Below are 14,421 nucleotides of genomic sequence, written 5' to 3'. Positions count from 1 at the left end.
AGACCTCTTGAACTGTCACTGTTGGATGGTATTTGAGTCAGCTTTTGCAATAAGTATATGGGAGAATATGAAAGAAAAAAAATGGTATTTGAACAGCTTATTTATAGTGCCACACAGTTTATAGTTTACAGTGCACTTATCTGTTTTATATTAACGTCACAGAGCTCTAGTCTTTGATCAGGACTCCATTGGTTTAGGCTGTATATTAGTCTACACAGAAACTAAGTTACCTGCCAAAGGTTAAATCACATGGCGTTTACAAGAAAAAATAATTAATTTTGTTAGACAAGCTTCTGTTTATGCTTCCTAAGACATTCACAAAAATCAAAGGATGAATGTTCGAGGGTGTACACCTTTCATGATCTGTAGATCTCAGCTCATGAGATGACAAATATGGCTTTAGGAATGCTAGTATTGAACGTGTCATATTGCAGTCTAATGGCACAAAACACTGATATGGTGTAGTGCTACCTCCAATGTACGGTACTGTTTTATCAACTCCTGAAAAAAGGGTTTATATACACAAAGGTTTTATTAGATGCCTGTTACCTTTAACTAACATAAAGTGACTTTTCATTAATGACTCACTATGAAGTCAGTCTGTTTTCTTCTCACATATTTTATTACTATTACCTTTCAGTTTTTACATATCACATCTCTTCAGTATTTCCCTTGCTATCATTATAATCTTCAACTTTTTTCTCACTTCTGATGTCTTCTTCATTCTGAATTTCTTCTAATTCAAACAAAACAACTTCAGTTCCATCTATGGGTTTTGAAAAATAGTATTTCTTAAACTCCTCTGTTAAAACTTCAGGCTTTGTCTAATCTCTTCTTTTTTAATCCAATGACAAAACCATATGGCACAAGGCTCCTTCATTTTCCTTGCAGGGGCTAAAGCAGGATCCTATACCAGCATCCATTTTGATTATAAAGATTGAATGGTCTACCGTAAAGAGGACTTGCAGTTGTAACATTTTTCCTCCTAGTGGGACAAGATCAATATTCCTTTCTCTAATAGTATTCTTCACTGCTGATGACAGATATTCTTTGAATGCTTCTAGGACAAACATTCATCTTTTTCTTAGCAGCACAGATCTCCTACTCCAAATGACATTCAAGAAATCCTTCACTAAATTGGTAGATGTTCATCCTGGTTTTGACACTTGACTACTATTCCAGTAGGCAGCTGTTCGTTTGGCATTGTTTTATGTATCAAGAACACACACGGTGGTAATTTTATACCATCTGTTGACACTGCCAACATTAGTGTAATGTGCATTTTTTAATTTTCTAAATTTTTATTATGATGGATTTTATGCTTCCTTCTTCAACAATGTAACTTAATGTTTCAACTTCATTACCCATTTGACTAAGTAGGTAGTCATGAAGTTTACACAATCAAGCCACATACTGCTGGAATGTAATGAGCTTTTTGGTGAAGCCAGAAGTTGGATGTTGGCAAAGCAAAGTTCTCTCCCAAAGGAAAAAACTATGAAAACACATAATTCTTATTCAGCTCTACCATCACTTGCCTTCTTGTTCTGGAATATTTTCTGTTTATGGTATTTCTCAATCTTTCAGTTTAATAATTTCCCATGTAACTGGGCTTCATCTCTTCTTCCACAAATTCCAGTCATAGCATTACAGAATCATTCAAACTGGAAAGTACCATTTAGTCCACCCTCCTACTCAAAATATGGCCACCACTAGATTCAGACCAGATTTTTCTTTTCTCTCATATAAGAATGGGTTTTTTTGGGGCCACCAAATGATTTCTGAATCATTAGTAGATGAAAGCTGCTGTTTCGACTGTTTCCATCTTCACATTAATGCCCCCATCTCTTTACATTTCCTCTCATCCTCACAATTATTACATTTTTTTTTTACATACAGTACCACCATGAGTATAAAATCTACACCATAACTTCTCCTTAGGCCTTTTGATAGTTTGATAGTTGTATAATTATTACTAAAATTCAAGAAGACTTATAAAACTACCAAAATCACAATGTAATTCTCTGAGCTACAATACACCACACAGTTTTACAAATAGGAGAGAGAAACAGTAGTAATCAATTGGGGACATGCTTCAACGACTATAGCTTGTTAGGGAGGGATGGGATCCACCTGTCTAGAGGAAGCAAGGGAATCTTTGGCAGCAGGCTGACCTACACAGTGAGATGGGCTTTAAACTGAAGGACTTGTGGGGGGCAGGCTCCAAGGTGGCAATGCTCACACCATTGCAACCAACTGGAGAATAAACCAGACCAATCAGAACAGTGACAAATGTTCCTTAGCTGCCTCACAAGATGAGACAAGAAGACCAACCACCTCAAGTGTGATTGCCAATACAAAGGCACGTGGGCTGGGGAACAAAGAGGAGCAACTGGAGCTCTGCACCCAGTCAGAAATATGTGATATCATAGGAATAACTGAAACATGCTGTGACAGCTCCCATGACTGGAGGATCACAATGGATGACTATAGGATGTTTTTTAAAGACAGTCAGGGAAGAAGAAGAGGAGGAGTCATGCTCTATGTTAATGAGAACCTTGAATGTATAGAATTCAATTACGGTGACTGTGGGAGCCCTATTGAATGCCTCTGGGTCGGGATCAGAGGGGTCGTCTCCAAGGGGAACCTTAGAGCAGGCATCTGCTACTGACCTCCACACCAAGAAGATACAAATAATGATGCAATATTTGAGTCACTTAAGCAAGCTTCAGGTCAACAAAATCTGGTTCTTATGGGTGACTTCAACTACTCAGACATTTGTTAGAAGAACAATAGAGCAGCTCACATGTCATCCATCATATTCTCAGAATGCGTAGAGAACTGCTTCTTCATACAAATATTATATGTGCCAAACAGGAATGAGGCACTGCTGGACTTGCTGCACAGAAACAAAGAAAACTTGCCTTGTTATACCTTGGTCAGTGATAGCTTTGGCTGCAGTGATCACAATATTGTGGAATTTGGGATACTGCTGAGCACACTGAAGGTTAATAAAAAGGCAAAGATTTTAGATTTTGGAAGAGCAAACTCCAGCTCTCCAGATCTCAGCTGTGTCAGAGGCTTTACTAAAGTCCAGGTAGACAACACCCACAGCATTTCCCTCATACACTAGGCGGGTCACTTGGTCATATAAGGAGACCAGGTTAGTCAAGCAGGGCCTGCCTTTCATGAATGCATGCTGGCTGGGCCTGATCCCTTGGTTGTCCTGCACATGCCCATTTGAGCACCCTCCAGATGAACTTCCCTATAATCTTCCCTGGTGTCAAAGTCAGACTGACAAGGCTGTAGCTCCCTGGATCCTCCTTCCAGTGCTTCTTGTAGATGGGCATCACATTGGCAAGCCTCCAGTCATCTGGGACCTTCACTGTTAACCAGGACTGCTGATAAATGATAGAGAGTGGCTTGGCAAGCTCCTCTGCCAGCTCCTCAGTACTCTTGGGTGGATCCCATCAGGCCCATAGACTTGTGGGTGTCCAGGTGGCTTAACAGGTCCTTAACTGTTTCCTGCTGGAGCAGGTTTCTGCTCTCCATTCCTATCTTCCAGCTGAGGGAGATGAATACCCTGCGGACACCTGGGTTGACTATTAAAAACTGAGTCAAAAAAGGCATTAAGTACCTCAGCCTTATCCTCATCCTTGGTGGCAATGTTCCCCCCCGACATTCGGTGAAGGGTTGAGATTCTCCTTTGCTCTCTTTTTGTTGTTAATACATTTAAAAAAAAACATTTATTGTTATCCCTTATGACTGTGGCCAGATTGAGTTCTAGCTGGGTTTTTGCCTTTCTAATTTTGTCTCTGCATGACCTAATGATATCCCTGTACTCTTCCTGAGTTGCCTGCCCCTCCTTCCAAAACTAGTAAACTTGCTTTTTTTTCCAAAGTCCCAGCAAAAACTCCCTGTTTGGTCAGACCAGTTGTCTTCTCCACCAGCTCATCTTATGTCACTTGGGGACAGCCTACCCCTGCACCTTTAAGATTTCCTTCTTGAAGAATGTCCAGCCTTCCTGGACCCTTTTGCCCTTCAGGACTCTCTCACAATGGACTCTCTCAACCAGTGACCTGAACAGGCTGCAGTCTGCCCTCTGGGAGTTCATCAGAGTTGTTTTGCTGACCGTCCTCCTTACTTCACCAAGAATCAAGAATTCTATCATTTCATGGTCGCTAAGCCCAAGACACCTCCAACCACCACATCCCCACCAGTTCTTCTCTGTTCATAAACAGCAGGTCAAGCGAGGCACCTCCCCTGGCAGGATCCCTCACCAGCCGTGTCAGGAAGTTATGTTCCACGCACTCCAGGAACCTCCTAGACTGTTTCCTTCCTGCTGTGTTGTATTTCCAGCAGACTTCTGCTAATTTGAAGTCCACCACGAGAACAAGGGCTAGTGATTGTGAAACTTGTGCCAGTCACTTGTAGAATGCTTCATCTGCCTCTTCATCCTGGATGGGTGGTCTATAACAGACTCCCAGCAGGACATCTGCCTTGTTTGCCTTGTTTGCCAAGTGACCCCCTGGATGGACCTTCATCAACATCTTCATTTGATTGGCCCTCAAGTTCCAGAGCCCCATGTCTGTTGTGTAAGGGCAGCTGTGATGGTGAGGGAGGCCAGAAGGGGATTCGCCTGCTGCCCTGATCAGAGACCTGTTTCCATTCCCCCTTGACTCTTAGGTGGTAAGAGGTAGGGGATCCTCTGCTTCTTGTGGAGCCTCCAACTGCTGCCTTTGCCTCAGGGATGTCAGGGTGTGGCTCCACCAATCTATCTCCCTCTCACAGTCCCTGATACTCCTTTTCCTTTCCAATTCCTCTTTCAGCTCTGCCACCAGGATGAGCTCTGCCACCATTCACCTGTTAACACCATACACAGATGTTATCTCTGCTGCCCTCTGGCACAGGTGACAGGCTCAGGCACTCCTTGCAGCTGAAGACCTAGACAACCATATGCTGGCTCAAACATGAACATGAAAGGGTTCTTCAAGTACATGAACAACAAGCAGGAACAGAAGGAAAATATTGACCCACTGCTAAACAGGAGAGGTGAACTAGTCACCAACAATGCTGAAAAGACAGAGGTTCTCAACACTTTCTTTACCTCCACCTTCACCAGCACTGTTAGGCCCCAGGCCTTGGGAACAAAAATCCAGGTTCTTGCAAACACAGAACCACTGTCAGTGAAGGAAAAGTTAGTATGTGAACTATTACAGGAGCTTGAGTCCTACAAATCAATGGGCCCTGACAGTATCCACTTAAGGATGTTAAAAGAGCTGGCTGATGTCCCAGAAGACTGGAAGAAGGCTCTTGTCACCCCCATCTACAAGAAGGGCTTAAAGGAAGATCCAGGAAATTATAGGCCCACCAATCCTCCTTCAGTCCCTGGGAAAGTTATGGAAGGAATCCTCCTGGGGGTTATCACAAGTCAAATGAAGCACGTGATTGGGAAAAGCCAGCATGGTTTCACCAAGGACAAATCAGGCTTCACAAACATGATCACCTTCTACGACAAAGTAACCTACTCGTTTGATGTGGGGCGAGCGGTGAACATTGTCTACCTGGATTTCTTCAAGGCTTTTGATATGGTTTCCGACAGCATCCTCCTAGAGAAACTGATGAGCTACAGACTAGACAAGTGGTCTGTGCGGTGAGTGGGGAATTGGCTGACAGGCTGCACTCAGACAGTGGTGGTAAATAGCTCCTTTTCAAACCGGCAACTTGTCACAAGTGGGGATCCCAGCGGATCAATATTGGGCCCAACACTGTTTAATAACTTCATAAGTGATCTGGATGATGGGATCAGGGGTACCCTGATGAAGTTTGCCAACGATACCAAACTGAGTAGGGCATGGACACTTTGGAAAGGAAAGCCACCCTGCTGGAAGACCTGTATAGGCTGGAAGAGTAGGCTAACAAGAACCTTATGAAGTTCAACAAAGCCAAATGTTAAAGACTTGCACCTGGGAAAACACAATCCAGTAGTGCAGCACAGTCTAGGATATACCCAGCTGAGGAACAACTCTGTGGAAAGACAGCTGGGCGTACTGGTGGACAACAAGCTCAATGTAAGTGAACACTGTGCTGATGCAGCAAAGCAAGCCAACAGGATCGTGCAATCAGAATAATTTGGGTTGGAAGAGACCTTTAAAGGCCATCTAGTCCAAGCCCCTGCAATGAGCAGGGACATCTAAGCTAGATCAGGTTACTCTGAGCCCTTCCTAACCTGATCTGGAAGGCATGGGGCAACTACCACCTCTCTGGGCAACTTGTGCCAGTGCTTCACCACCCTCATTGTGAAAAATTTCTTCCTTCAATCTAGTCTAAATTTTCCCTCTTTTACTTTAAAACCATTACCCTTTGTCTTATCGCAACAGGCCTTGCTAAAACACCTGTCCCTGTCTTTCTGATAAGCCCCCCTGAAGTACTGAAAGGCTGCAATAAGCATGCTGGATTGCATCAACAAGGTCATCACCAGCAGAGATAAAGAAGTCATTATCCTTTTCTACTCAGTGCCTGTCAGGCCACACCTGGAATACTGTGTTTAGTTTTGGTTCTTGTGATACAAAAAAGATGTGGACAGCATGGAAGGATGTCCAGAGAAGAGCCACAAAGGTGATCAAAGGACTGGGAAGCCTGCCATATGAGGAAAGGCTGAGAGAACCAGGTTTGTTCAGCCTTGAGAAAAGAAGGCTTAGAGAATACCTTATTACCATGTTCCAGTATATAAAGGGTGGCTACAAAGAAGATGGAGATTCCCTTTTTACAAGGAGTCACAGGGAAAAGACAAGGGGTAATGAGTACAAGTTCCTCCTGGGGACATTCCGATTGGACACAAGAGAAAAATGTTTTACAATGAGAACAATCAACCATTGGAACAATCTCCCCAGGAAAGTGGTGGATTCCCCAACATTGGTCACTTTTAAGATTCAGCTGGGCAGGGTGCTGGACCATCTTGTCTAGGCCATGATTATCCTTGAGGTCCCTTCCAACCTGTTATTCTATGATGAATTGCTCTTGCTGTGTCATTATTCAATTTCAGGTTGCTTTGGAGTATTTGTTCTCCTCTATCAATAAGAGAGCTTCTACACTGCACAGTGATATCACTATACTGACCGTAAAAAGCATGACCCCAAATTCAAGATTGCCTCCAGATTTTTAAGTTAAATTGCTTGCAAAAACTACCTTCATCTTCCTTTAAGGAATAGAAAATTTTTATGAGTTTATATTGGCATGTCTATGCTGGTTCCACTGTTTTGTGCCTATGCTAAAAGTTTACTGTCCTACTCAGAGCTAGTCTTTTTCATACATGTTTCCTACTTACAATACTCACTCTTCAAAGTCACAGCTGTGGAATGTTTCTGGGCATGGATACTACCTCTCTTTAAATGCAGATTTGGGACACAGTGCTTGTTTTCAATGAGTTATGGTATTGGACCTTTTAGTGTTGTCTCAGCAGCCAGTACCTAGAATGAAAACATATCTCGGTTTCTGCTGTCTAGACTCTAGTCCTGAACCAGAGCCAGACCTGCTGTAGAACACATCTATGTCATCCTGAGTCAGATTTATAGAATTATCTGTTATGAATCGAACTGGAACAAGGCAAATACATTGAAGTCATCTTGTTAGGGAAAGTGACTATTCCTTACAGGCCACATATATTAGTATCACAACCTACCAAAATATTTCCGAATGCATGTTTCAACATGGGCAAAAAAGGGGCTTGCAAATTACCTAGATTCTGATGAAAGCTAGAGCCAGGAGGACATCCTGCTCACACAGCAAGGAAGTTTACCAGGTCTTTAGTCTGTCATGGGTATAGTTCTGGAGTACTACAGGATCTCTATGGCAGAGGAGATGAGATTTTCAGATTTGTGAAATGCAAGTTCATCTCTTATATGACAGGGACTTCAGGAACAATGGTTCAATTCTTGTGAGAGAAGGAAACCGGAACATTTTCAGGTACCCTACTTTGAAAAAAATCCAAAGATAAGTGGAGCAAATAGTGTGCCATAAACAAACACAGAAGCTGCTTTGAGTTCTTATTGCTGCTTTATGGGGTTTTTTTCCTTTTCTCTGAGAAAGTAGCTAGATGCTACACTTTGAAAATGGGTCCGTGAAGCATGATAGTTACATCATTCCCCTGTCCTGACTGATATTATCTGTCTAGATGTAAGCCTCTCTCAGGCCTCTACCAGGAAGTCTGAAACCATGCTTTTAAATACACTGTACCCAAGGAATCCCCAACTCAGTGAACCTTTCTAACTTGGGATCATTTCTGGGCTGTATCATATGCCTTACTTAGATTTTGTCAGGACTCAAGAATACAGTTCAGCCAGACATTCCTACCCTGAGGCCATGGCTGGATCCTATACCACATACAAGTCCCTCTGAGGTTAGGAATATTCTCCTCAAAATATCTCATCACACGAACTTTGAATAATACTATATTATGTGTATATTCTCATTTGATCCCTCTCCAGCAACATAAAAAAAACCCCAACACACAGATATTGCAAACAGACATGGACCTAGAACAAATTCTTGAATGAGAATCAAAAATACATTTGGTGAATTTCAGGTAAATGGAACACGCATTCAAAATAACTGAGGAACATTCCTGGCAGACCAGGAAATTACCATGAAAATGTTATTTTTTCTTGTAAAAATTCAGTTACTCCTCAAGCGCCTTAAGTATCAAGTCAGATTCATTGGTGTCTCCTGGATTTAAATGAAGAAATTAACTGATTTGGAGCGACACTGACATGTATATTGTTATCCAACAGTAAGTCTACTTCCAATGGGTCAAAAATATCACTGATTTTCCTTGGTGTACCTCTTTCTGCCCAAGATTGGAGCCAAAAGATGGCACAAATGGAACCACAATCAGAAATCACACTTCACTGAATTAAAAAAAATCTTCAGCCACAATGGACTGCCACTACCTTATGTCTAGGGCAGTAAGCCTGACCCATATCCCTGTTTCTTTTCTTTGCTTAAAGAACAACCCATACCACTCAACTCAATATGCAGTAGAACCTCTGATCACCAACATCATCCCGCATAGTGAAGAAGAACTAGAGATGGGGTCTTCAGTTTTATGGGAAAAAAAAAGATTATTTATTTATATAGTAACAAAAGATGAGAGAGAAAAATAATAATGTCTTCTTTCTTATGAAGTCTCAACTCCTGTAGTCTAAGTTAGGCAGCCAAGGACAGGTACAGCTTAGAGAATGTCAAGAGAAAAACAGCATGAATAAATAGGCTGCTGTAATAAAATAAAGCAAACTGATTATGTGTTTTCGAACAGAGAAAAGAATATTCCTTAGCAACCACGGCTTGTCAGCTAGCAACAGCATGGATGGACTTTAAGACCCAGTAGAAAACTGAAAACCAAGTGGAAAATTCACTGGACTGCTTGGGCTCAAAAGGTAGTGGTCAATGTTTTGAAGTGTAGCTGGTGGTCAGTCACTTGCAGTGTCCCCAGGGCAAATGGAATAAACCCATGCAATAGTACAGGCTGGGTGCCAGCTGCACAGAAAACAGTTTTGCAGAAAATAATATGGAGGTCCTGATGGACAACTAATAGAACACAAGTATGCATGTGCCTATGCAGGAAAAGGCCAACTGCCTACTGAGCTGTATTAGCAAAAACATAGAAAGCAGATTGGTTAAGTGATTATTCTACACTGGGGAGTGGTTATTCCCCTCTATGTAGCACTTGTGAGACCACATCTGATATACTGTGTTCAGATTTGGGGCTAGCCAGTACACGAAAGATACCAGTAAATTGGAGCAAGTTCAGTGGAAAGCAATTGAAATCAACAGGGAGCTGCAGCTCATCATCTGTAACAAGAACCTGAGACAAATGGGTTTGTTCATTCTTGAGAGGAGAAAGTTACAGGGGGATCTTATTGCTGCTTACGAATGCCTAATGGGAGGTATACACAAGTTCCAGCAATGGACATTTCAGTCAGATATTAGTATTTTTTAAATTTTTTTTTTTTTAATTAGGATAGGCAGCCAAATATAGGGAAAAGTTGCACAAGGAGGTTGTGGAATGTCCATTCAAAATGCAGGTGGGCAGGATAGTGAGCAACTTGATCTAATTCTGAAACTGGAACTAACTTCAAAGTTGGCCCTGGGGAGTTAGGCACCTCCAAATATCCTTTTCAAGTGTACATTATTTTGCTGCTTCTACTCTAACAACTGAAACATCAATCAAGGCCATACACACCTTCAAGTAGAAAAAGCAATCACTCATAAAAGTCATCCTTGTTAGGTAGAAGTAAGCTTCAAATCTGTCATCCCCTCAACATCTCTGGTACATTCAATATTCCTTGATTCCCTTGAAAAGCCTGCCCTCTGCAATCTATCTTCTGCATATCTTGCAGCCTATGGAGAACACCCACCAGTACAATGGCAGGTTGCAGGTGACTCTGTACAGACAGAGCAGGACACAGAATAGAAACTAATCCATGTAGAAGGGTCTTACAGGTAAATGACCCACATGACCAGCTAGCCTCCTTTTCAAATTTTAACAGAACTTTAAATAGAGAGGTTTTTTTTTCAACTATGGCCAGTTCTGTAGAAATACAGATCTAGGTTGCCTCGTCTGGTAGATGTTGGGCTACAGAATTAAACTTTCAGAAACATAAGGGATTTCCATAGAATTAGAGAAGCTAACAGGTCAAAATAGCACTGGCTGGAGAGAGGCAGAATTAATTATTGTTCGCACCTAACATGAGCATAGTTCCACATTACTGCTTGAATAGAGAGAAAATTTTGCTTAAAAGAGTAAATTAGAGCATTCATCAGGATTAGGCTTTTCTTGTTCTCAACCTCTCTAAGACGGGTTGTGTTTCTGCTTCATGGGTCCATCTTTCTGTTGATTCCCATCTACTCTTACAGTTAAGTATAAGATGCAACAGGAAAAAAAAAGGAAATAAAAAGAAATAAATGATCAGGCTCAAGATTGACATTAAAAGTCTTCAAACCTCCAGATGCACATTCTTCACCACACAGAAGCTGTGAGACAATAATTAAGAGAGGTTCCATTGGTTGTAGGTGAAAGATACCATGATTCAGACTGCAGCAGGTAGGAAGTATTGCTAGTTTTTACAACTGGTGAAGAGATGTTCCCATTAATTTTACCGGATTACGATAGATGAGGGCTGTACAATATCTATGGTCATAAAATAAGTGATTTGCAGCATGATAGGTTTTGCTAGTGATGATGGGGTGGGGGGCAACAGCTAAGCATGCGCACACTTTCAATAGCATCAACAAACTTTGAGGACTGTGTGTGAAGTATACCCGTTGACTTCATACATCTTCATTATCAGATCTTAAGTAACACAGATTGACAATGGTGGTGGGAACCAAGGACTGCCAGATCTTGATGTAACATGTAAATCTAAGATGTTCTTTCCCAGCCTTTCACCATAGTTTTGAACTTTTTATGTTCAACTTGTAACAGGTTGTAACAGCTGCAAACAGATGAAAGAAAGGCTCTGCATTGAGTTCCTGAACTCACTATTATTTTATTTAAAGGTAAAGCTCAAAGAAGGCTTCAGAAAAAAAAAAAAAAAAGAAAAAGAAAGTAACAAAGAAAGAAAGAAAGAAAAGAGAGAAAAAAAGAAAAAAGAAAAAAAGGAAAGCCTTCCCTAAAAAACTTTCCAAGAATTAAGCTCTAATGACAGGTGTATAATTTAGAGAGTTTCTGGGAATACATCAGAATTCATAAAAGCGGGGTTTCTATTTGCCACATTGTTATCCTATTGTAAACATTTGCCACTCCACTTGACTTGCTGAAAGCAGATTAAAAAGATGAATTATTTCTCACCCATGTTTTTTTTCCCAGTAACTTTTGTTCCATGAGAAAGATATTCAACCTGTATCTGATGATCAAGCAGATTTCCCTCAGGTGATTGTGTGCCCAGTTAATAGTAATCTGAGAATAACTTTTCCTCCAAAGTGTAGCCTAGCAGATACAATTTTTTCTATTCCAAGACCACAATCTTTTATAATTGTCTCATGGCCAAGTGACTACTGCCTGCCCTTTTGTAGCTGCAGCTCTACAACTGCTGCCTGTGGCAGCAGCCTGACAGACCAAGGACCTCCCTGCTGGACAGAACAGACCTCTTTGTTTCAAGGGCCAGGGTGGGGGCTACCGTGAAGGCAGCTGGCAGGAGAAAGAAATACACAAATAGCTCCAGGACTTAAGAGGATGGAAAACCCAGATCTAACGTCAAACTCCTCCTAGCAACGAATCCAGTAACCTTGACAACTCACTGTAACCCCTGCCTATTCTTCTTAAATTACAATGTCAAAGCACTAGACTGCTTCATTTTTTTAAATAAAGACATTTTGAAGTAACTACGTAAGACTACAAAAAGCATTATAAACAATCTGCCCCTGTTGACTGCATCCTTGCAGGGACATCCTACTTCTTGTCTCAATTTCAGCCAAGACATTACATTTCTGGGTCTTCTTTTCTTTGTAGGAATGCTCTTTCCATCTCTCTGAGGTTTGACAGACCTGTTCACTGTTTCTCACAAGAGTGTCTCTGTCACCACTTGGTCTGCAGGCTCCAGTTACTTGCTTTAACTCTCCTTCCTCTCCTTCATTCAGCTTCTCACTGCAGGCTGTGGAACAGTCGTCAACTGGCTCTGTCACTGTCATCATAAAGGAACAAAATATGCAAACAAATCAGACTGCCAATCAGAGGCACTCTCTGAGACCAACATGCCTCTGCCCATTTGTACATCTGAGCTCAGGATCCACACTAGTGATACAGTTGCATTTGTTCCTTTCTGAAGAGGTTTTTCCTAGAAATGATGTAGTGTAATGCTCCCTTTCTCCACTCTGCTTGTCAAAAATGCCTTCATTGAAATTGAAGGCCATGGTTAAACCATAACCCAATTTCTAGCAGTCCTTGGAAGGAATGGGAACAGATCACGTACAAGAAAGAATATAAAACCCAGTAACTGATGTGATGTTTGTCTACAGTCTCAGTGCATCACTGAGAATAGCCATAACAGCTGCATTTGGCAAGCTCTTAAGGTTATCTTCAGTACCTTCTTTTGTACAATGCACTGGTTTAGCTGCTGCTTCAAACTTTCTGAAAAACATTTAAAAATGTGGCAAAAATAAATGAAAAAATACCTTAAAATATTGCCTAACATTGTTTCCCCAGCCAGAACTAACTCAGAGGAGTAAATTTTTAACTTCTTGACTTTCTCCCACACGCTTTGTCTTTTTTAATTGACCAATATATTTATCTGCTTGGGTATACCAAGTATGGTCAGGGACATGGGACTCTCACTATTCTTAGTGGGCACCTCTTGAAGACAATTCCAGTTTCTTACCCATGTCCATATTTCTTTTCGCAAAAATGAAGAGTTACAGGTTGTGGGTGAGTTCAGGTTTTTCTGAGTCACATATATAAATGAGATGTGGATGGTAGGTGAACCCAAGCCTTGGAATGGAATTTAGAAAGTCTCCAGAATATCTCTAGATGTAGTTGTTTCTCAAAAAAACCCACATAATCCATAAGATAATATGTTTTAAAAAGTGTTATTGTTACAAAATGAACACAAATAGAGATTTTTTCAAATGTATTTGCGTAAAGAGACTGAATCAAAATCACATGCATAATTACAATTTTGAGCACTTGTCTATTGTGAAAGAGGGAGGTAATGTTAATACTAGATGTCCCCTAGGTCATGTGATAAGCAGGCATAGAATGACAGAATCATAGAATCACTAAGGTTGGAAAAGGCCTTTAAGATCATCAAGTCCAACCATCAACCCAACACCACCATGCCCACTAAACCATGTCCTGAAGGGCCACAACTGCACATTTTTTGAATACTTCCAGTGATGATGACTCCACCACCTCCCTGGGGAAATTCTTCCAAGGTTTGACCACTCTCTCCATAAAGAAATTTTTCCTAATATCTAGTCTGAACCTTCCCTGGCACAACTTGAGGCCATTTCCTCTCATCCTATCACTAGTTACTTGAGAGAAGAGAGCAAGACCCACCTCGCCACAACGTCCTTTCGCGGAGTTGTAGAGAGTGATAAGGTCTGCACTCAGCCTCCTCTTCTCCAGACTGAACAACCCCAGTTCCCTCAGACGCTCCTCATAAGGCTTTTGCTCCAGACCCCTCAACCAGCTTTGCTGTCCTTCTCTGGACATGCTCCAGCACCTCAATGTCCTTCCTGTAGTAAGGGACCCAAAACTGAACTCAGGATTCGAGGTGCCGCCTAACCAGTGCCGAGTGCAAGGGCACAATCACTTCCCTACTCCTGCTGGCCACACTCTTTCTGATACAAGCCAGGATGCTGTTGGCCTTCTTGGCCACCTGGGCACACTGCTGGCTCATATTCAGCTGGCTGTCAACCAGCACCCCCAGG

This window comes from Phaethon aethereus, assembly GCF_964289735.1.
Source record: "Phaethon aethereus genome assembly, chromosome: 1".
Classification (NCBI taxonomy): domain Eukaryota; kingdom Metazoa; phylum Chordata; class Aves; order Phaethontiformes; family Phaethontidae; genus Phaethon; species Phaethon aethereus.
Note: the sequence above shows the minus strand (reverse complement) of the source record.